General features: G+C 36.2%; 1 protein-coding gene across 8 annotated transcripts in view; it reads left to right on the forward strand.

Annotated features, from left to right (window-relative positions):
* PCDH9 (protocadherin 9) overlaps positions 1-24,253 on the forward strand; it is a 1,016,093-nt gene that overhangs the window by 192,584 nt on the left and 799,256 nt on the right. The gene's annotated exons all lie outside the window — the stretch shown is intronic.

The following is a 24,253-nucleotide window of genomic DNA, read 5'->3' on the forward strand; positions in this document are numbered from 1 at the left end:
GTACTATCATGTAGATCCCTATCTCAGCATCAAGTAAGTGGCACATGGCTCAGTATAATACAGGGTACATTGGTTTGTGTTTTCATTTCTCTTTTGTTCAACTGGATGTGCTAGAATCTTGTCAGTATAATCCTACTTCAACTATAATGAGGTCTTTGATAGGAATGTCATAGGCAGGATCGGTATATGTAAAATTTAAAGAATTGGTCTTAGATTTTTACATCTATGTATGTGTATATATATATATTCGTACTATTATTTACATGTCAAATAACATAGAACATGTTTAAGATTATATAACTCCCTTTATTTATAAAAATTAAGCACCATCATTTTGTAGTTTGTAAGTTGGAATGGTGATTTTCTTTTAAAGTAAATTAAAGGCCTGTATTTCTTCCTAAATCATAAGATTGTCTTAGGATGATTTCTGGTATACAGAATACTTAACCAACAGTTCCTTAAGCAGTAGAGACATTAATCATCTCCTATCGCGGAAACTAGAGAGGTAGGCATTCTGGGGTTCAATGGCTCAGTGATATCAGTGTATTGGGGTGGCATTCTGACAATTCTCTTGGTCTCCCCTCAAGGTCACCAGATGCCTGCCACATCACCAGTTATCATGTCCCCGTTCCATTATTCCTGGCAGAAAAACACTCCTTGGAGTGGCATACTCTTATTGGCGAATCATCTTCCCACAGATTGAACAACAAATTTTCTCCTATCATTCCATTTTGTTCCCTTTTGCCATGCAGTATCTTAACCATGATACATGAACTCAGCCTCTCTCAAATTTTGAAAAAATACTTCCTGACCAATGAGTTATTCATTTTCCCCCTTCATTTTTACTTTTTTCCTTGCTTATTTCATGCCGTCTATCTTCTATACGAATGCTGACTTCTTACTACCATGAACCACAGCTCTAACTATGGAAAATATTTCATTATCTTGCCTTAATATTCAGTAGAAATATAAATGCACACTATTTGGTAGCACTGAGTCACCAGAAAAAGAGAGTGAACTGCTGATTTTTATTGGTAAAAGGTTGACTGCTTTGGCTTCCTTACTTATGCATCTTTATAGAAAGAATAACAGAGAAGGATGGCAGCGTATGTTCTAAGGGTTTCCTCAGGCCTCCCAATTTTTTACTTTTTATTTTTAATTATTCATCACAACAGTCTACAACTGGCAATTTAGAACGAAAGTTAACGAGCAGACTAGAACCATAGGCCAATATTAGACATCTGGCTCAGATTTTGTAAACTGTAAAAGCCGTACTAGTATATCTGCAAGTAACGACTGATTGCTTCACACAGCAGTTGCTGTATTTAAGAGAAAAGTTTTTCAAATTATGTAACTCAACTTGCACAGAACAGCATCAGTCCTGGTGTATATTTAGAACTATATTCTTACATTTTATGTCCTTTACATACTATGGCTAATGATACTCATACTTCACAGTTAAGTTCAAAATAAAAAATAGCATCGGCATTTGTCAAAACACAGTCTTATGAGTCTCATTCTGTATTATACCATTAACACATAGAGACTTTCTGGTTTCACACTTAACCTTAAGACAAGAGTCATATATATATTTTATTAGAGAAGTTGTGGGTTTACAGAACAATCATGCATAAAATACAGTATTCCAATATATCACTCCACTACTAACAATTTGCATTGGTGTAGAACACTTTTTAGAATTAATGATAGCACATCTTATAATTATACTATTAATTAAAGTCTATGGTTTAACTTAGGGTTCACTGTGGTGCAGTTCCATGGATTTTTTTTTTTTTCCACAATTTTTATGCTTTTACCATGTATAGCTCCTACAGAAGCTTTGTTGGGAATTTTTCAGGATTTTCTGTATATAGGATCATGTCATCTGAAATAGGGAAAGTTTTATTTCTTCCTTTCCAATGTGGATGCCTTTTATTTCTTTCTATTGCCTAATTTCTCTGTCAAGAACTTCCAGTACAGTATTGAATAACATTGGTGACAGTGGGCATCCTTGTCTTGTTCCTAATCTTAGAGGGAAAGTTTTCATTCTTTCTCCATTAAGTAGGATGTTAGCTGTGGGTTTTTCATATATGCCTTTTATCATGTTGAGGAAGTTTCCTTTTATTCCTAGTGTTCTAGGTGTTTTTATCAAGAAATGGTGCTGTATTTTGTCAAATGCCTTTTCTGCATCGAATGAGATGGTCATGTGTTTTTTCCTTCATTCCTTTAATGTGGTATATTACAGTAATTTATATGTTGAACTACCATTTCATACCAGGGATAAATCCCACTTGATCAAAGTTTATAATTCTTTTAACGTGCTGTTGGATTTGTTTTGCTAGTACTTTGTTGAAGATTATTGCATATCTCTTCATAAGAGATGTTGATCTGTAGTTTTCTTGTGGTATCTTTGTCTGGCTTTGGTATAAGGGTGAAGTTGGGCTCATGGAATGAGTTGAAGAGTGTTTCTGCTTCAATTTTTGGAAGAGTTTAAGCAGAATTGGAGTTAAGTCTTCTTGGAATGTTTGGTAAATTTCCCTTTGAAACCATCTGGTCTGGGCTTTTCTTTGTTGGGAGGTTTTTGATGACTGATTCAATCACTTTAAAAGTAAGTGGTTTGTTGAGATCTTCTACTTCTTCTTGAGTCAACGTAGGTAGTTTTTGTGTTGATAAGAATTTGTCCATTTAATCTAGGTTATCTAATCTATTGGCATCCAGTTGGTCATAGTATCCACTTACAGTCTTTTTTATTTCATCAGGATTTGTAGTAATGTGCCCTTTTTCAGTTCTTATTTTCATTATTTGTATCCTTTCTCTTTTTTTTCTTGTCAGTCTAGCTAAGATTTGTCCATTTTATTGCTCGTCTCAGAGAAACAATTTTTGGTTTTGTTGATTCTTTCTATTGTTCTTTTGTTTTCTATTAAATTTATGTATGCTCTAATCTTTATTTCCTTCCTTCTGATTACTTTAGCTTCAGTTTTCTCTTTTCTAGTTCTTTCCATTTTGAGTTTAGGTCTCTGGTTTGGAGTTTTCTTCTTTTCTTAATGTAAGCATTTAGAACTATAAATTTCCCTTTAGCATTGCCTTCTCTGCAAACCATAAGTTTTTATATGTTGTATTTTCATTTTCATTCACCTCAAGATATTTCCTAATTTTGCTTCTGATTTCCTCTTTAACACATTGGTTATTGAAGAGTATGTTGTTTAATTTCCACATTTGTGAATTTTTCCTTTCTCCCTCTGTTATTATTTTCTAGCTTCATTCCATTGTGGTTAGGGAATATACATGATCCACGTGCATTAGAGAAGAATGCGTGTTCTGTTTTTGTTGCATGCAATATTCTATATTTATTTGTTAGGTCTAGTTGGTTTCGTCTATCACTCAAGTCTTGTACTCCCTTACTGATCTTCTGACTAGATGTTCTATCCATTATTGAGAGTGGTGTGTTAAAGTCTCCTACTATTAATGTAGGACCATAAATTTCTCCCTTCAAATCTGTCAGTATTTGCTTCATATATTTTGGGGTTCTGATGTTAGATGCATATGTATTTATAATTGTTACTTCTTCCTGTTGTATTGTCCCCTTTTATCAGTATGTAATGACTATCTTTTTCCCTCCTGTTTTTGACTTAAAGGCTATTTTATCTGATATTACTATAGCCACCCCAACTATCTTTTGGTTACTACTTGAATGGTATATTTTTTTGATCCTTTCACTGTGAACCTAGTTGTTTCTCTGACTTTAGGGTGAGTCTCTTGCAGAAAGCATATAGTTGGGTCATGTCAACTATATGAGATTGGTTATCCCAATCTCTGCCTTTTGACATTTACATTCAAAACCACTACTAATAATATAGGTTTTTCTTCTGCCATTTTGCTATTTAGTCTTTGTAAGTCTTTTACCTTTTTGTCCCTCCCTCATGTTAAAGCGTATTTTTATATTTATTTGCTTTCTTGTGTTGTACCATATTGAGTGCCTTCTCATCTCTATCTGGATATATTTGTCATCTGTTTTCATTGTGGTTCCCATACGGTTAAAATTTAACATCCTAAATATATAACAATCATATTTGGTTTGATACCAACTGTTTTAGTTTGCTAAAGTGGGTGAAATGCAATATACCAGAAATGGGTTGGCTTTTACAATGGGGATTTATCCACTTACAAGGTTACAGTTCTGAGGCCATGACAAAGTCCAAATCAAGGCAATGATTTCTCCCCAAAGACTGGCTACTGGTGATCCTCAACTCCTCTGTCCACATTTCTAGGCACATGGAGATGTCTGCTGGTCTCTCCCTTCTCTCCCAGGTTTTGTTGCTTCCATCTTCTGGCTTCAGTGGCTTCCTCTCTGTTTCTTTGGTTTCTCTCTGTTTTCTGTGTGGCCTCTCTCTCTGCTTTTCTGGCTTTTCTCTCCCAGCTTCTCTGGCTTTTCTCTCTCAGCTTATCTGGGGCTTTTTCCTATGTCTTCTCTCTGTCTTTTATCCTTTTATAAAGGACTCCAGTAAGAGGATTAAGACCCACCCTGAATGAGGGAGGTCACATCTCAAGTTATGACCTTACTGAAAAAAAGATGCTACTTAAAATGAATCCACATCCACAGGAATGGATTAGCTTTAAGAACATGATCTTTTCTGGGGTACATACAGCTTCAAACCATCACACCAACTTACTTCAATAGGCTGCACACATACTTTTCCTATACCCCTTTGCCCCCCACACACAATTTTTTTTTGCTTGTTACTACTTGTATCTTTGTACATTGTTATGTCCAAAAACCTAGATTTAATCACAGCTTTTTATGCATTTGCATTTTAGCACCTGCAGGAAGAAGTAGAGTTACATACCAAACATTACAATACAACGATACTGGTATTTATAATTACCCAAATTGTTACCTTTATTGCAGATCTTTATTTCCTTATGCTGATTTGAGCCACAAGTGTCGTTTCGTTTCAGTCTGAAGAACTCCCTTTTGCATTGCTTGTAGGGTAGTGATGTACACCCTCAGCTTTTGTTTATCTGAGAATGTCTTAATCTCCTCCTCATTTTTGAGAGTCTCAGGATATAAAATTCTTGGCTGCCAGTTGATTCCCTTCAGTACTTTAAGGATGTCAACCTACTGCCTTCTTGCCCCCACTGTTTCTGATGAGAAATCACTAAGTCGCATTGTAATTCCCTTGTATGTAACATGTTGCCTTTCTCTTGCAGCTTTACTAACTCTCTCCTTGTCTTTTGCATTTGGTTTTTGATGAATATATTTTTCTTGATTTTTGTCCTGTTTGATTTTTCTTCATGTTTATCCTGTTTGGTGTTCTATGAGCTTCTTGGATGTGTATATTCATGTATTTTGCTATGTTTGGGAAGTTCATTGTCATTATTTCTTTGTTCCTTCTGCCCCTTTCTCTCTTCTCTTTCTTGGACTCCCATAATGTATATATTGGTGTGCTTGACATTTTCCTGAAGCTGCCTTGGGCTAGTTTCACTTTTAATATTTCTTTTTTTCTTTTTTGCTTTTCAGCTTGACTCATTTCATGTGCCTTGTCTTCAAGTTCACTGATTCTTTCTTCTGCCAGCTCCAATCTGCTCTTGAAACCTTCCTGGGCACTTTTCATTTCAGTTATTTTGGTCTTCAACTCTAGTAGTTCTGTTAGGTTCTTTTTTTTAAAATTTCTATCTCTTTACTTAGATTCCCATATTCTTCATTCATTCTTTTCCTGATATCCTGTAGTTCTTTCTCTGTACTTTCCTTCACCACCTTAAGCATTTTCAAGATTTTTTTAAAAGGCTTTGCTTGGTATATCCACACTCTTGTCTTTTGCATTAGTGTTTTCTGTATTTTTATCCTCTTCCTTTGGATGGGCCATTGTTTCCTGTTTCTTTGTTTTGTACTCTTGTTGGACACTGTACACTTTAACATTTTAAATTGTTAACTCTGGGATTCACTCTCTGGGATGTCAGTTTCCTGATTTTGTAACCAGCTGGTGATAAGACAGAGATTTTCTTAAGCTTCAATCCTCCTATCAGGAAGATCTGCCCAAGGCGATCCACCGTACATGGTTTTCCCTGTCTTATTGGCCTCTGATTTGTCCTGGGTTTTTGATTGTTAGTTGTTTTGGAGTTTCCCTACTTACAGGAGTGGGGTTGTCTCCTCTGTTTTCCAGGGGACAAACTTCTGTCTCTGAAGCTGGCAGGCCTTTGTCCCAGAGTGTCCACCTCTATAGATTTTTGTACTCTTTTCATTGTCTCATGCTGGTTTTCATGGAGGGCAAACTTGAGGAGGAAAGTCATCCCCCAGGAGAGTCTTTTCCAGTCCTAACAGGGCCATATTACCTGAGGGGGGACAGACTGGCTCCCAAGTACCCTGTGGAAGGGATCAGAAATGGCACCAAAAAGTTCTCCAATGCTTCCCCAAAGCTGAGCTTTCCTGGCCTGCCCATCAGCTAACTGTCCTCTGCAGCACTGAGGAAGCCCAGCATCTTTCAATCTCCACTGCCTCTACTCCTGTCCTGGGAGGGTTGAAACAATCACTGCCCTCAGAGACGGGACTCAGCAATCCAAATTCACCAGTCAAAAGCCATGATCAGCAATTGACAATGCACAATGCTAGTCCTGGGGAAGAGGATTTTTATGTCCCTTTTTGTCAGCAGCAGCTAGCCAGGAGCTGGCCTCTGTGGTGGCCTGCTGTGAGAGTGGGGCATGGGGGCTGGTAGCCACAGTGTGAAGAGAACAATTTACAGTTCGTTACCATAATTTATCAGCCTCTTCCTCCTGCTCTTCCCTGGATTCTGTGCAGTGTTGTTCTGGCCTCTGGAGTTTCAAAATAGTTGTTTCAGACCATTCCTGCTTGCTTCATAGTTGTTTTCATGGAATGACTGAGTCCTGGATCTCCCTACTCTGCCATCTTCCCCAAAATCTCTCTGAGGGACATAAGTTTTTGAATATTCAGCAGAATTTTGACAAATTCAAACAATCTACACTTCTCTAATTTGAAAATATTTGCTTTTTAATTTTTCCTCAAGACTGAAATTTTAATTCCAAAAGCCATTTACCAATTGTTTTCATACCTACAACCTATGACTGCAGGCTTTTCTAACAAAATTCCTCTGGAAGCTCAATGGCTAATTGCAGCATTCTTGTTGGGGCAAGTACACCTGCTTTCTCATTGGAATTGTTTCTCTTATTAAAACTGTTTAAACTTTTTAAAAATTATGTTTTTCTCTATCCCTCACACATTTCTCCAACATCAAATGAAGTATTAGTAAAAGACCAGGAAGGTTCTGTCTCTTGTCTTTAACACTGTAATCGTAGAGCAGAAACAAAATAAGCATTTTTAATTATCCAAAAATTTCACTAGCAAGGCAAATGTTTCAGATATAAATAATGAAAAAATATTTCAAAATATGCAGGTAATGTGAAACAACATAATTTGCAGAATTATAAACAAAGACTAATGGAAATGATGGAGGAACCAAAATTTTATTTGAATTGGATTTTACAGTTAAGAAAGGAGTTAAGATTTCTGGAAGAAATTATTACTGTAAATTGCAGAAAATATGGATAATTTTTAACTTTATATATTTACATATATTTTAATTTTCTGAAATAACTTGGGTCTTTTTGAGTGTTTGCTCATTACAAAAATTATGGATCTTTCAAACTTTAGATTACACTATAGTTTCATTATTGGTTCTTTCCTGACACCTTCTGAAGTATTTTATGGCTGGAAATAATTGACACAACATTACAGCTATCCCAAAGCTTTCTATAAATGCTTCAATTTTTTCACTCATTTGTGCTTTGAATACAGTATTAGTTGTAAGCAATAATTCTCTTTATTTTAGCCTCAAAATGTTACTTTTGAAACCATAGTATATAATTATAGGGCTAGTTATTCTAAGTTTCCTTGTATCATTGTTACTCAGAGTTTGAATAGATTACTGTGGATGACTTGTTAAAAATACTAAAACTGGCTTTAGGAGTTGGTGACTGTTTTTGATCTTTATAGCTGCTACTTTCTATTTTATTGTCAAAAATCTAAAATTTAGCTTTCGAAGTTGTGAGGTAATACTTCTACTGAAAAATCAGAGAAGGGTGAAGATACTCCTTAAATACATGGAGTGGGAGACCCTCAACTATCCCCTCCTATCAGGAAAAGCCTCTAGAGAGATAAGGAGAGTAAACTGTTCTTTTAAGTGAGGAGTATGTTGGGAAGTGGGCACCAGGATTCTGGCATAGGTGTCCTCTTAGCCTCATTAAAGCTCAGGAGGCTTAAGTGTGATATATATATATATATATATATTTCTATGTTCATTACCCTGGCTAACAAACAGCGCTGGATCTTGGAGACTTTTCTAAGCATTCTGAATTACTAGAACAAAAATTATGTTCCACTATGCCTATTTGTACCCATCCAAAATGTTTTACTACTGGTTTTAAGATACAGGTCCAGAGCAGAGAATGTCTGGTGCATTTTTTTCATCTACTCAAGCAAGATACAATGTAGCTTCTTTCTGATAATGGGAACACTAATCCAAAAGAAAAATGGCTGGCTCAAATTTTGCAATGTTGTGGGTGTCTCAAGGCCTCTACTGATTTTTACACTGGTTTCGACAGGAAGATAAAAGGTTCTGACTTATTTCCAAATATTTATCAAATTGAAAGATTTACCTGGAAATAATGAAAACTAATAATAGAAAAACAAGCTAAACTACTTTGATTTGGGGAGTGGAAAGATGGAGAGTAATCAGAGGTTGCATTACGTGAGTATTATTATTTATGTTGAAATGTTCTTGCCAGAATTTTGATGCATTTTCCTGGTTGGAAAAATGATGAGTAAGCAGAGTTCCATAATGCATATTGATCATTCTAAAGCACACTTAAAACTAAAAGGCAAAACAACTCGTCCATGCTCTTAAAACAAATGCAGGGAATTATGCCAGTAAAGGAAGCTACCTTCTAGGGAACAGAGGGAGATATTTGTTTCTGGATGAAGAGCTTCACCACCAAAGAGCTCCTTTAGAAGGGATGAAAAAACAGCAGATATTGAAAGGGTAGATAATTCTCTATGATTAGGAAAAGAACCTCTATGGTAGTTCAAAGGGCAAAATAATTAAGGGTAAAAACTTGGAGAAAATGGCATTTTCTTTTTTTTTGGAAGCCATTATATTTTTCTCATGCTCCTTACCTTACACAGCTTTTCACATATAAATCTCATCTAAGGACCAATTGGAGGAAGGTATCATCCTCTTCTATTTCATTGTTCTGTCTGATGAGAAAAGAATTACAACCACTTTTTAAGTGTTTGATCAAAATTATTTTTACATCTGTCTTGCCTTGATATTATGAGTTCCTTGACAGCAGATCATTTTTCCCCATTCATTTTTTTGCAAAGCCAATATTTAAGTCAAAATATTTATTGAATAATTTAAGAAATTAAGGGAATATATTAAAAGATATATTTAAAATTACAGTTCATACATTCTCTTTTTAGAAGCTAATTTGATTTCAGGCCAGCATGGTTTTGCCAGAATTATCTTTTTTTTTGGGGGGCGGGGAAGACTTTTTTTTTTATTATTATTAAATTCAGTTTTATTGAAATACATTCACACACCATACAATCATCCATGGTATACAATCCATTGTCCACAGTATGATAACATAGTTATGCGTTCATCACCACAATCTATCTCTGAACATTTTCCTTACATTAGAAAGAACCAGAACAAGAATAAAAAATAAAAGTGAAAAAAGAACACCCAAATCATCCCCCCATCCCACCCCATTTGTCCTTTAGTTTTTAATCCCCATTCCTCCACTCATCCATACACTAGATAAAGGGGGTGTGATCCACAAGGTCTTCAGAATCACACTGTCACCCCTTGTAATCTACGTTATTATATAATTGTCTTCAGGAGTCCAGACTGCTGGATTGGAGTTTGGTAGTTTCAGGTATTTACTTCTAGCTATTCCAATACATTAAAGCCTAAGAGGTGTTATCTATATAGTGCATAAGAATGTCCACCAGAGTGACCTCTCGACTCCATTTGGAATCTCTCAGCCACTGAAACTATTTCGTCTCATTTTGCATCCCCCTTTTGGTCAAGAAGATACTTTCAGTCCCACGATGCTGGGTCCATATTCATCCCCGGGAGTCATATTCTGCATTGCCAGGGAGATTGACACCCCTGGGAGTCGGGTCCCACATAGCGGGGAGGGCAGCGAGTTCACCTGTCAAGATGGCTCAGTTAGAGAGGGCCACATCTGAGCAACAAAGAGGTACTCAGGGGGAGACTCTTAGGCACCATTACATACAACTTTAGACTCTCCTTTGTGGTAATGAGCATCGTAAGGGCAAGTCCCATGCTCGAGGGCTCAGCACATCAAACTGTCAGTCCCAATGTTTGTGACAACATCAACACCAGTCCAGGTGTGGATGTCCAACATATCCGCACCTTCCCCCAGATCCTCGGGGCTGGGGAGGGGGAGGCTGTAAATATATTTTTTATTATCTGCCCAAATTACTCTAGGATGTGTCACTATTTTACTCCAGCGTATACTAACCTACCATATCTCACTTCCTATTCAAAGTTCCATGCAATTGTGGTGTTTGAACAAATCGACTGTAGAGTTGTACCGTTTATAAAATTTAGATCCTGTACCAAATAGATATCTATTCCCTTGGTCTCATAAGAAAGTTGAAGTTTTAAAACACAATCTGTTTCAACCTTTATCCTTTGGCCTGGCTTGTCCTGGTCTTAACCAGACCTGCTTCATTCATATCACTAATTGAAGTCTGGACTCTTTTTCAGCTTTTTTTTTTTTTTTTGACAGTGGCTGTATGCACTAATACTGACATTCATATCTGCCGAGCTCTAGCTCTGAGTTTCAGGTGTCTCAGAGATATGCATTGTTCCAGAGACCAATCAGGTTATATGCTAGGGGATCAGCATCTCAAAGTTTAGAGATAGGCCTTACAATTCAGGGATAGAGTTAACTGCTGTAAGAGCTTACAATCTAGGGACTATTACAATTATTATGTCCACATTAGGCTATGTTCTAAGATTCAATTCTGAGTTTACACATTGTAGTTAGTCTATATTGGTGAGGCATCATCCCTCTCACCATGTTTTCTCCAACACTTTTACTCCTATATATATATTTTCCTACAATTTTATAGAGTTATGTTCACATACCATACATTTATCCACAGTGTACAATCATTTGTTCACGGTATCATCATAAAGTTGTACATTTATCACCACAATCAGCACTTGAACATACTGATTACTACAAGAAAAATTGTTTTTTTTTTAGCAATAAGAAAAAATGATAAAAAGAAAAATAACATGTCATACAATACAATATACTACTAAGGACAGCAAATACCACCACTACCAAGAATCCCATATTACTCCCCTATATCCCCCTCTCATATACATTTAGCATTGGCATATTGCCTTTGTTACATTTAGTGGAGGTATATTACAATGTTATTGTTGACCATAGACTCCAGTTTGCTTTGATTATGTTTTTTCCTGAATACCATCCCTTTTTCAAATTTCTACATGGTTGACATTCATTTGCTTTCCCACATGCAAAAACATTTTTATATTTGTATATTTAGTAAAAGTCATTGGACACTCCAGTTTTTGCCACATTATACAGTTCCAGTCTTTATCATCTATCTTTACCTCTGGTTTCATACATTCTCCTATCCTACCTCTTTCAGCTCTACTCACAGACATCTTTGTTCAGTGTACTTACAATACCGTGCTACCATCATGCAGTATTATGCTATCTATTTCTGGATCTATGCAATCAATCCTAAACATTCTGTAGTCCTTCAGCATGAAATGGCTGATCTCTGCCCTCTTTCTATCTACTGGTCGCCTGTGTTGTCAGCTTTTAACTCCCAAAGTTTGTTCATTAATGTCTGTTCATATTAGTGAGACCATACAGAATCTGTCCTTTTGTTTCCAGCTAACTTCACTCAACATAATGTCCTCAAGGTTCTTCCACATTATTACATGATCCATGTCTTTGTTCTGTCTTACAGCTGCATAATATTCTAACATGTGTATATACAACAGTTTGTTTATCCACTCGTCCTTTGATGGACATTTGGGCTGTTTCCATCTCTTGGCAATTGTGAATAATGCTGCAATAAACATTGGTTTACAAATGTCTGTTTGTGTCTTAAGTTTCAGTTCCTCTGAGTATATACCCAGCAATGGAATAGCTGGGTCATATGGCAAATCTATATTTTGCTTCCTGAGGAACCTCCATACTGTCTTCCAGAGTGGTTGCACCATTCTACATTCCCACCAACAATGAATAAGTGTGCCTCTTTCTCCACATCCTCTCCAGCACTTGTCATTTTCTGTTTTTTGGATAATGGCCATTCTGGTAGGTGTGAGATGATATCTCATTGTGGTTTTGATTTGCATTTCCTTAATAGCCAGTGAAGTTGAGCATTTTTGCATATGCTTTTGAGCCATTTGTATTTCCTCTTCAGAAAAATGTCTGTTCAGGTGTTTTGCCCATTTTTTAACTGGATTGTTTGTCTTTCTGTTATTGAGATGCAGGATTCCTTTATATATTCGGGATATTAAACCCTTATCTGATATGTGGTTTCCAAATATCATCTCCCATTGTGTAGGTTGCCTTTTGACTTTTCTGACAAAGTCCTTTGATGTACAAAAGTGTTTAATTTTGAGGAGATCCCATTTGTCTACTTGTTCTTTGGTTGCTCGTGCCTTGGGTGTGAGGTCTAAGAAACCACCTCCTTTCACAAGATCTTTAAGATATTGCCCTACATTTTCTTCTAAGAGTTTTATGGTCTTGGTGCTAATGTTTAGGTCTTTGATCCACTTTGAGTTAATTTTGGTATAAGGTGTGAGATGGATATCCTCTTTCATTCTTTTGGAAATGGATATCCAGTTCTCCAAACACCATTTATTGAACAGGCTGCTCTTTTCCAGTTGCTTCGGCTTCACTGCTTTATCAAAGATCAGTTGTCCATAGATGTAAGGGTCTACTTCTGAACACTCAATTCGATTCCATTGATCAGTATATCTGTCCTTATGCCAGTACCATGCTGTTTTGAGCACTGTAGCTTTGTAATATGCTTCAAAGTCAGGTAGTGTGAGACCTCCCACTTCATTCCTCTTTCTCAAGACATTTTTGGCTATTCGGGGCACCTTACCCTTCCAAATAAATTTAGTTATTGGTTTTTCTATTTCTGTAAAGTAAGTTGTTGGGATTTGAATTGGTATTGCATTGAATCTGTAAATCAGTTTAGGTAAAATTGCCATCTTAACTATATTTAGTCTTCCAATCCATGAACATGGTATGTTCTTCCATTTTTTCAGGTCTTGTTCAATTTCTTTTAGCAGTTTCTTATAGTTTTCTATGTAAAGATTTTTTGTGTCCTTGGTTAAGTTTGTTCCTAAATACTTGATTCTTTTGGTTGCTATTGTAAATGGGATTTTCTTCTTGATTTCCTCCTCTTGTTCCACATTACTTGTGTATAAGAACACTACAGATTTTTGCATGTTGATCTTGTAGCCTGCTACTTTGCTGCATTCATTGACTAGTTCTAGTAGCTTTGCTGTAGATTTCTCTGGATTTCCTACATATAGAATCATGTCATCTGCAAATAGTGAAAGTTTTACTTCTTCCTCTCCAATTTGGATGCCTTTTATTTCTTTTTCTTGCCTAATTGCTCTAGCTAGAACTTCCAGCACAATGTTGAATAACAATGGTGATAGTGGGTATCCCTGTCTTGTTCCTGATCTTAGAGGAAAAGCTTTCAGTCTCTCCCCATTGAGTGTGATGTTAGCTGTGGGTTTTTCATATATTGCCTTTATCATATTGAAAAAGTTCCCTTCTATTGCTATCCTTTGAAGTGTTTTCATCAGGAAAGGATGTTGAATTTTGTCAAATGCCTTTTCTGCATCAATCGAGATGATCATGTGGTTCTTCTGCTTTGATTTATTGATGTGGTGTATTACATTAATTGATTTCTTGTGTTGAACCAGCCTTGCATACCTGGAATAAATCCCACCTGGTCGTGGTGTATAATTCTTTTAATGTGCTGCTGGATTCGATTTGTGAGTATTTTGTTGAGGATTTTTGCTTCTATATTCATTAAAGAAATTGGTGTATAATTTTCTTTTTTTGTAGTATCTTTGCCTGGTTTTGGTATTAGGGTGATGATGGCTTCATAGAAAGAGATAGGTAGCTTTCCCTCTTCTTCAATTTTTTTTGAAGAGATTGAGCAGGATTGGTACTAATTCATTCTTGAATGCTTGGTAGAATTCACATGTGAAACCATCTGGTCCTGGGCTTTTCCTTTTTGGGAGCTTTTTGATGACTGACTCAATCTCTTTACTTGTGATTGGTTTGTTGAGGTCATCTATTTCTTCTTGAGTTAATGTTGGTTGTTTATGCTTTTCTAGGAAGTTGTCCATTTCATCTAAGTTGTATAGTTTATTAGCATACAGTTGCTCATAGTATCTTCTCATTATCTCCTTAATTTCTGCAGGGTCGGTAGTTATATTTCCTTTCCCATTTCTGATTGCATTTATTTGCATCTGCTCTCTCTTTTTTTTTTGTTATCCTAGCCAGTGGTCCATTGATTTTATTGATTTTCTCAAAGAACCAACTTCTGGTTTTGTTGATTCTCTCTATTGTTTTCCTGTTCTCAATTGCATTTATTTCTGCTCTAATCTTTGTTATTTCTTCCCTTCTGCTTGCTTTGGGGTTAGTTTGCTGTTCTTTCTCTAATTCCTCCAGGTGAGCAGTTAACTCTTCAATTTTTGCTCTCTCTTCTCTTTTAATATAGGCATTTAGGGCAATAAATTTCCCTCTCAGCACTGCCTTTGCTGCATCCCATAAGTTTTGATAAGTTGTGTTTTCATTGTCATTTGCCTCGAGGTATTTCCTAATTTCTCTTGTAATTTCTTCCTTTACCCACTGGTTTTCTAAGAGGGTGTTGTTTAGCCTCCATATGTTTGTGAATTTTATGACCTTCTGCTTTTTATTTATTTCCAATTTCATTCCATTGTGGTCTGAGAAAGTGTTTTGTATAATATCAATATTTTTAAATTTGTTGAGACTTGCTTTGTGACCCAACATGTGGTCTATCCTAGAGAATGTTCCATGAGCACTTGAGAAAAAAGTGTATCCTGCTGTTTTTGGATGTTGTGTTCTATAAATGTCTGTCAAGTCTAGTTCATTTATCATACAATTCAACATCTCTGTTTCTTTAGTGATCCTCTTTCTAGATGTTCTATCCATTGATGAGAGTGGTGTATTGAAGTCTCCAACTATTATTGTAGAGGTATCTATTTCTCCTTTCAGTGATCACAGTGTTTGCCTCATGAATTTTGGGGCATTCTGGTTTGGTGCATAAATATTTATGACTGTTATGTTTTCTTGATGAATTGACCCTTTTATTAATATATAGTGTTCTTCTTTGTCTCTTTTAATTGTTTCGCTTTAGAAGTCTAACTTGTCTGATATTAATATAGCTACTCCTGCTTTTTTCTGGTTGTTGTTTGCATGAAATATCTTTTTCCAACCTTTCACTTTCAGTCTATGTTTGTCCTTGTGTCTAAAGTGAGTTTCTTGTAGACAGCATATAGATGGGTCCTGTTTTTTTAATCCATTCTTCCAGTCTGTGTCTTTTCATTGGGGAGTTTAATCCATTTACATTTAGTGTTATTACTGTAAGGGTAGTACTTTCTACTACCATTTTGTTTTTTTGGAATTTATATGTCATATCTTATTTTTTCCTCTCCTTTCACCTTTCCTGATAATCTTCATTTCTGTACTCTTCTCCAACTCTCTCTCTCCTGTCTTTTCCTATCAGCCTGTAGCACTCCCTTTAGTATTTCTTGTAGCGCCGGTCTCTTATTCACAAACTCTCTCAGTGTCTGTTTGTCTGAAAATGTTTTAATCTCTCCCTCATTTTTGAAGGAAAGTTTTGCTGGATATAGAATTCTTGGTTGGCAGTTTTTCTCTTTCAGTATCTTAAATATATTGTGCCACTGTCTTCTTGCCTCCATGGTCTCTGCAGAGAAATCTGTACATAGTCTTATTGACCTTCCCTTGTATGTGATGGATTGCTTTTCTCTTGCTGCTTTCAGAATCCTCTCTTTGTCTTTGACATTGGACAATCTGACCAGTAAGTGTCTTGGAGTAGGTCTATTGGGATCTATTCTATTTGGGGTACATTGTACTTCTTGAATCTCTAATTTTCTGTCTTTTATAAGAGTTGGGAAATTTTCAGTGAATATGTCTTCTATTACTCTTTCTACCCCTTTTCCTGTCTCTTCTCCTTCTGGGATACCCATAACACGTATATTTGTGCGTTTCATGTTGTCACTCAGCTCCCTAAGACCCTGCTCATATTTTTCCATTTTTTTCACCATCTGTTCTTTTGTGTGTATGAATTCGAATGACCTGTCTTCCAGTTCACTGATCCTTTCTTCTGCCTGTTCAAATCTAATGTTGTGTCCCTCCATTGTGTTTTTCATCTCCTCCATTGTGGCCTTCATTCCCATGAGTTCTGCCATTTGTTTTTTTAAGTTTATGAATTCTTTTTTATGGTCAGCCAGTGTCTTCTTTATATCCTTCAGCTCTTTTGCTATATCTTCCTTCATTTCATCAAATTTATTTAGCATTAGTTGCCTCCACTCCTGTGTCTCAGCTGAGCTATTAGTTTGTTCCTTTGGCTGGTCCATGTTTTCGTGTTTCCTGGTATGACTTGTTATCTTAAGTTGTCTAGGCATCTGATTTTCTTGATTAGTTTATTTTGGAGCTTGTTTTCTGTCTTTTACCTAGTGGTTTTCTTGTTGGTTGGCTTTGTTCTCTGGCCTCTGTTATTCAGTTCAACTTATTCTAGACCTCTAACTTAGGTTCTATTTAGTTGATCACAATTTTTCCCCTCTTGTTTTTTCTGTTTCTTGCTCTGCCTCTATGTAACCTTTTTGTGAGTGGGTCTCCTCAGATATGGTCGACCCTAGTCAGATTTTCCCAGTCTAGTGAGGCCCAGGTCTCATTGGGGGGGTATGGAGTTTTCCTGAGAATGAGACCCTCCTATGAGGCCTTTAGAATTGGTGCTTTTCCTCTCCTGTCCAGCAGGTGGCACTGGCCAGCCCGCAGCTCCCCCACCAGTGTAAGGAGGTATGGAGCCTTTAGTTCTCCTGGTGACTCTGATCCTGTTGGGGGCATGGCTGACTGAAGCCAGAATCTGAATTCCAGCTCCTGGGGTCTGAATTCCCAGAAGGAGGACTGCCAGTTGACCTGGACCTCCCTCCACTCTCCCAGTCCTCAGAACTCCAGTTGTCTCTCAGGGGTACTATTCCCTCCTCCTCTCTCCTCTTTGGGGCCTCTCCAGGTAGATTCCTTGGTCAGCCTAAGTTGCCAATGAAAGATGGGGGTGGAGGCCTTCAATAGTGAATACGGAATTCAAAGACACTGTGGGTACTCTGTCTCCCCCAAGCCCAGCCTAGTCCCTCAACCTGGGCTTTCCGATAGAAAATAACCACATATATTAATTTTACATTTAAAAAAAAAAAAAAAAAAGTAGAAAACAAATCAAGAAAAATAAAAAAGGAAAAAAAAAAAAAAAAAGAGTCTCTTTTAAAAGTCCTTCCCCAGCCTGGAAGTTTTGTCAGTGTCAGAATAGAGCATTTAAAGATATGCTTTGGGCTATTGTCTGATAATTACTCTCCAACCACTTCAGTTCCACCCCTGCTGGGGGCTATTGAAATGCAGAAAGATAAGGGATCAGTGAGAAGCCAGAAGGGACAAAATGTAGGGGAAAAAAAAATGGCTTTTTTGGAGTCTGGGAATGGGTGCCCGCTTTTATGTGCCCCCACTTCTCGGAGTCCAGCCCTTCTTTAGCACCCCAGCTCCCAAAGTTAGTTAATTAATTTGTTAATTAATTCTGCAGTTGAGGCTGGGTTGAGCCTCCCTTCTTGCCCTCAGCAGATTGCTGTTTTTTGTTTTTTTCCCCCCCCTTTCAGGGAGCTGGCAGCAAGACAGTCTGTGAGGTCTGGGTGGGGAGGGGCACCAGACCCCTGGTCCGGGGAACTTACAATGTTTGCTGCGATCTCAGCTTTTCCTCCAATTCCAAACTTGTGTCCAATGTGTGACTGGTTACTGGAGACTCCGAAAACACTGTTTCATATAGTTCTTGAGTAATTGCCAGCTGCTCTAGGGGAGAGACGAAATTCTTCTCCTCACCACTCCGCCATCTTGCCCCGCCTCTGGGCCAGAATTATCTTTTTGATATAATTCAACTCTGGTAGTCTACTTTACACATGTTAAGAAAGAATAAAGCACTTTGAGGATGCCAAATTTTCTCTAGCTCTCTACGTAAATTTGTAGTTGAGCCATCAAAATTAAGGTGTCATATATTCTAGTGTCAGTGTGTTTGTATTGTAAATAGTTATATAAATAACATAATCAGTGTTGAAAAGTAATTAATATGCTGGTAAAATATCTAGAAGAAAATATATTTAGAATGAAAGTACAAGAAAGAAAGCTTCTTAAATTGGAGTCTAATAAATGATTAATTTTAATAGTTAAATATCTCTCTTTTTCTAGATGTGTACATTTAAAAATGAGTTTATTCCATGCAAGTAGTTTTTGCTTACTCTAAAATGTAGACTTACTGTTTTTCATAAAAGAAAAATATATTTATTATTTTCAAACGAATATAAGGACAACAAAGAGAAAATACAGAAAAAGTATCTGCAAAATCATCCACAGAGTGATAACTCTAATCCCTTATTATATATCTCATTATATATCTATTAAGTATATTTTACTTACCTGTGAAACTATCATCACACTCAAGATAACAGACATATCCATCACCCCCAAAATTTCCTCAAGCCTTATTTTTAACCCATTCTCCCAGCCCTTCCCAGTAATTGAATCTACTGTTTCAGAAATAGAATTGTTTTTAACCTAGCACACAGTAGACATTCAACAAATGGAAACTGAGTAAATTGGTATTAAGTTCATACTCCAAAGTTAAATTTATTTTAATTATTAAATTGTAAGTATGCATATATTAATTTTTAATAATGACTGTGTTTAATAACTGGTTCACAACATTCCTGGAAATTTAACAGGTGCTACCAGCTCAGGTACCCTATGGCCCACAATGTGCTGCACATCTCACCATAGAAACTATGATCTATGGCTATTGAATATTATGGTAGCTTGTGTGTTCTAATACAAACTTTGCTAGTAATCATCTGCTTTTGCTAAGTCTTTGCAAAAGCCAACTTAATTTTTCACCAGATTGTAGAGTTCCATATCTCTTAATTAAAAATAAATGAGTAAGCATTCTCCCATAGTCCCTTTACATGAAAATACACTGCTTTAAAGGTGCAATACCAAAATCAGACTCTGCTAGCTTAATGATAAAGAATTTAGACTATTACATGGGGTAATAGTTGAATGCAGATTTCCTAGGCAGTTTCTTTCCTGAAGTGCCAAGATATGGAAAACAATTATGACTACCGCTTCTCTTTTTCTTCTCCTTCTCCTTGTCCCCCTCCTTTTCCTTGTTTCTTCTCCAGATGGAAAGCCGTATAACAGGTACATCCTTAAATTCAATCTATTTATTGAATTCAATTCATTTTCCTTGTTAATATTGCCTTTGATAGACTCTGTTTTTGCCTAAATAATGAATTGAAACATGCATGCTTTCCAGTCCAAATTATTTTTGTTTCTTTTTAAATGTGGTTTAACTCCCTTTTAAAATAAGTTCCCCTACCCCACCCCCTACCCTGTGGACTACTTGTAGCTTGGCAACAACCTGTGGTTAGCAATGGGAGCCTCTCCATCCAAGAGCTGTGGAAAGGCTGGCCAAACGTCAAAGGTATGTATTGATTCAAGAGTGTCCATTTAGCGGTCCAGTCTTTGATTCAAATTGAGAGCCCTTTGCTCTGCGTGCTTCCCCTCAAGCAAAATATTCTTGATTTATTTGCTCCAAAATCTTGACAGACTATTAGATGTCACTTCAAGGAACTGTTAAAATGAAAAGATTCACTTCAAAAATGTCTTTATTTTATGTGCTTTCCTATTTCCTGGAAGTTGATTATATTGGCATATATAAGAGGCAGTTTTACTATAGAATTTCTGGTATGTCTTTGAAATTCTGAAATTGCCTAACAAAGGATGCTAATGTGATTGCCTTTTTATGGGTAAAGGAAGGCAAAAGGTGAAGGAGAAAAAAAGGAGTGTGGGTTTTGGAGTACTAATTTGGAACAGGTGTTGATCATTTTTGTCTAGAATAGGTAGTGTAACTGTAAACAAATGGTCTTCTAAAACAAAGTCTCAAAGCTAAAAAGGCTAAAAGAAAGGCTTTCTGTGACAGCTTCCCCAAATCCCTTGCTGAAACAAAAATGTTACTGTAAAACAGAAGTTTCAAAGTGGTTAAGTGTGGTTGGTTGGAAATAGGAGCTGAAAGAGAAAACTGCATTGCAGTCATTGGTTTGATTTGGTGAATAAATTGCTATCTTCAGATTCAATTTGTATCAATAGGCAAAGCTCTGTACACCTGCAGAACCTGTCACACTCAGTATCCAGGACTCTGAAGCAGCCAATCTTAAACAATCATTTACCTTTTGACAATAATTGCACCCCTATTCCTGATGCCTCAACTTAAGAAAGGAGTCTGATATCTATCATCAAGCAACACTATTTTCTATCTCTAATGGAATGAACACCAGAGTTTATAAATTTAGAGAATATAACAGAAAATTCTGCCTCCTTGATTTAAAAACAGTTAAGGATGTTGAATTGCTAGAAAGATTCCTCTTTATTAGATGTGACTTGAACACTGGAAGTGTAAGATACTGTTTCCTTAAAGAAAAGAAATTACATTTTAGTTATTTACGATGCTCAGTGTAGTTGATTGAGTTTAAGCAGGTATTCATGAAAGTTATAGCTAGTTCTTGGCTAGGAAGAAAAGTAACAAAGGAATTTCACACATTTTCTCCATTGAAGAGTGGGGGTTGGGTGCAGTAATCTATTCTTCCTAGATCTTGAGTCAATATTCTGGTTAATTAAAGACCATGTCCTTGTGCCCTAATACTTAGGGAATGGAATGCTTCCATTTTAAAGCCCAAATACAAATATATTAATTACTTCATAAATATTTTTCTAACATTCCATTGGGTAAATATTTTTTAAAAGCCCAAGAGATGTTAAAAAAAATAATAGACAATAAAGCATTTACATTTTAAAATGGCCCCATAGTCCAAAAAAAAAAAGGCCACCTCCATCTTCCTTTAGTACATTCTTAGTGTCATATAAACTTTTAAGGCCAGAGGTATAAGAGAAAAAATATGTAATTTATTTCAATGATACTTTTCTAGTATCAAAAACTTTTATGGGTACTTGAATAAAATAAAGCTGTAATACTTGTTCTGTAAGTATGCATTCAAGTATTTAATGATTCCTCTTTTTCTGTTACATTCATTTAATTAAATACTTATGAAGTGTTAGTCTATGGCAGGCATTGTGTTAGGTGGCAGAGAGGCAATTACGAATAGTTCTTGTGGAATTCCATTTAATCTTCTGAAGAGTTTGCTGGTAATGCAAAATGCTCCCCCTTGTCTGCTAGTAGTGGGATGGTTTAACAATGAAATATCATTTTGCTTCTTGAGTTTGAAGTTTGACTAGGTCTGTATTGGGTCATTTAATAATGAGTTGTACACAGAATGACAAGAAATGTAAAAGGGAGACAAACTTTGAGAATGGGATATGTTTCCTCTGTTTTAATAGAGAAAGAAGAAAGATGATAGAAATGCCTAGATATGGTATGTAGATATCTATATAATTAAGTTTGTTTTTCATATGCTCTGAAATGTCATACTCAACTTTTGAATATGAGACATCTCATATTCAGATTTTGGGTGTTCAAAGTCTTTCCTACTCTAAAAACACGTATACCATAGTCCCCTATGTTTCAGGTTAACAGATGACAGATATGTAATCCAATTAAAAACATATTTTTACTGGTGTTATGATTCTATTCCCATAACTCTGAATATGATATATTATATCACAAGCTAGATTGATTTATTTGACCTCTTGTCAGACATTTGTTTAGTGACTGAAATCTACATGGCATTTTTCCCTGTAGGGATTTGGCTAGTATATAACAGGAACATGCCAACCACATATTTCTGTTTTGATTTTTCCAGCTGCTTTCTTGATGGACAGTCTGTTCCTGATTTTTCTTTTTTGATTTGCAAAGAGTTTGGGAAATCTGCAAGTACTACATCTTCTAATGTGGGGATAATTTTTCAGGGGTTCATTTCTCCCTGACCACACTTGGTCTGCTTAGGAATCCAGACAGATATGGATATTGCTTGGGTTGCTATGGATCCAATAAAGCCTTCCTTGAGCAGTGAATCCCCAAATAATTTTGACTGTCAATGTATGTTGGCTTCCATTTAACTGTAGCGTGTCAGTGGCTGGTGGGGAAAGGGCAGGTGGTTGGAGGAAAATGGCATTAGTCACACATGATATAACATAGTAAAACTGGAATGAGGGAGTATCACAAAACCAAATAAAAGCTTTTTTTTTTTTTTTGGTCATTCCCCACCCCCCACAAATGGATTCTGCCGTACTTATCTTTTAGAATAAAATAAACATACTACATACACAGAATGAAAAGGAAAAAATATCAAAACTTGATACATTTTCATTCTGAAATATAAAATACAATAGAAGATCAAAGACTTGTTTGTGAAAAATTTACAAAAAGCATTAAATCACTCAAAAATGGAAAATTTGTTTATAACTAAAGAAATCCTAGTTTGTGAATGATTGAGAGACTATATGTCCAATAAAGCAAATAATTAGATGAAACCCACCTTATCCATATACCATATTCTTCAGGCACTCTTTTCTCCAAATACCCTGCCATGTGACCAAAACAGTTTGCTCATTTTTTCTGAAGCGTCCCTGGTGCTCCCCTCCTCCACCCCTGAAGTTTTGTTGTGTCCCCACCTGGAGTGTCTTGGAGCTTCCTCTCTGCCTTCCTGATAATCCCCATCCCCATCTTCTTTTGTAGTCTTAACCTTCTTGGGTATGCCTCAAGAACGTAATGTTTCAGAAACCCACCGCCAACCAATCAGAGGGGTCCAGTGAGAGAGAGGATGCATACTTGCCATTTTTGAAATAAGCCGACTCCTAGTTTTATGTTTGTTTCTTTGGGGGGAACTGATGGGAGAATTTGTTCACTTTAATTAGTAGATCATTGTATGACCATCCCTTCTATTATTATCTGAAGTCACATTTTTTATTTATTTCTTTTGAAATACAATGTGTATCAATTTTTAATTAATTTTACAAACTTCTGACTACTCCTCACTGAATTGCAAGTTCATTTAGAGAGCGTCCACGATGTGGTTTACCTAATATATCTTTGGTTATCCCAAGCATAATTTGCACATAATTAGCAATTAGTCAACATTGGCTGAATGGTTTTGTGAGCAATTTCAGCAATCACAAGGCAGTGTCCAAGCAAGATTGATAAGGCAGGAGGAGAATATACTGTATGTTAGTGATAAGTGAGTTAACAGCAACAACAGTCTTCTACTAAACAAAGGAAAGTATATAAATGTCTCTGTGTGCAAATGTTTGTTCTGAAGTCCAGCTAATAAGTGCTTTCTGAAGTATTTATGAGATTATTGGATTTGTAATTTTTCTTTGGGTATAGTAAAAGATTTTGATATTTTTGTGTCTACTTACCAATACAAATAAAATCATGTACACTATACTTTACTCACAATCTGTTCAAAGTAATCATTTCCTTAAAAGTCTGGAGATTTTTTAATTCTGTTTTTTATAAGAAATTGTTAAAAATGGTCATTATTTTACATTTGGGGTATATTTAAACACTAAAACTGCTTACAGAGTACAAGAGTTTTTTTTTTTTTTTTTTTTTTTTTTTTTTAAATATGCTTTACCCTATTCCCCCTTCATAATTGAAACGTGTAAAAATAGAACTGTCTCCTCAGTAAAGCGGGGATCACAGGCACATACACAGGAACGAGAGCAACTCTCCATATCCCCTCATGGTGTCCATCTGCTGCTACCCATCTGCCTTATCCTTGTGAACAGGGGAATTTTAAACTGAAAGGAATATCAATAACTGTAGATTGCTTAGGTAGCAAGATTTATTTAGATTCCCCAAAGTGAGGGTATAATT

The sequence above is a fragment of the Choloepus didactylus genome, chromosome 12 (assembly GCF_015220235.1).
Source record: "Choloepus didactylus isolate mChoDid1 chromosome 12, mChoDid1.pri, whole genome shotgun sequence".
Taxonomy (NCBI): Eukaryota; Metazoa; Chordata; class Mammalia; order Pilosa; family Megalonychidae; genus Choloepus; species Choloepus didactylus.